The 599-nt window shown below is 36.7% G+C and overlaps 1 protein-coding gene across 1 annotated transcript in view; it reads left to right on the top strand.

Moving 5' to 3' along the window:
• LOC107676212 (cysteine-rich with EGF-like domain protein 1) overlaps positions 1-599 on the top strand; it is a 37624-nt gene that overhangs the window by 18302 nt on the left and 18723 nt on the right. The window lies entirely within an intron of this gene.

Below are 599 nucleotides of genomic sequence, written 5' to 3'. Positions count from 1 at the left end.
CCGCCAGCCAGTCTGAAGCAAGCCTAACCAACCAACTCTTTCACAGAACAGCTTGCAACATTGAACAAAAAAACACTTATTGACAATTCCAAGGAGATTGTCAAATTTGGGGCAAGTAACCAAGATTAATGGTCAAAGACACAGCATATCATGACCATCACATGAGGAAAATCATTTGTAGAATCTGCGTTGGGTGGTTTCCCCGACAAAGACCACAAAGACCAGACTGAGATGCCTTATGAGACCTTTTAACCTCTGGTCTTCACAGAACATGTCACAGAATGGACAGAATGGCACAGAAACTGTCTTTTACAGATGTAGATGCACCAAAATGAACTCAGAAAGGCTTATAAACTAATATCAGTCCATTGCTTAACTCCATATCATGTATGTAACCCACACATTTGACTATCATGTTCTAATCACTTATTGTGTATGTATTTTGAATAACTATTGAATAGTTTATAGGATTATATTCATGTTGGGTATGCATGAGTTTGAAAATCCACGCTTTAAACGTTTCTATTAATCAATTCTTTGTCAAATGTATCATATTCTTGTTATAGAAATCATGTCCAAAATTATACTCTGCAAGAGCG

The sequence above is a fragment of the Sinocyclocheilus anshuiensis genome, unplaced genomic scaffold (assembly GCF_001515605.1).
Source record: "Sinocyclocheilus anshuiensis isolate Anshui unplaced genomic scaffold, SAMN03320099.WGS_v1.1 scaffold2430, whole genome shotgun sequence".
NCBI classification, from domain to species: domain Eukaryota; kingdom Metazoa; phylum Chordata; class Actinopteri; order Cypriniformes; family Cyprinidae; genus Sinocyclocheilus; species Sinocyclocheilus anshuiensis.
Note: the sequence above shows the minus strand (reverse complement) of the source record. Positions and strands in the feature narration are given on the sequence as shown.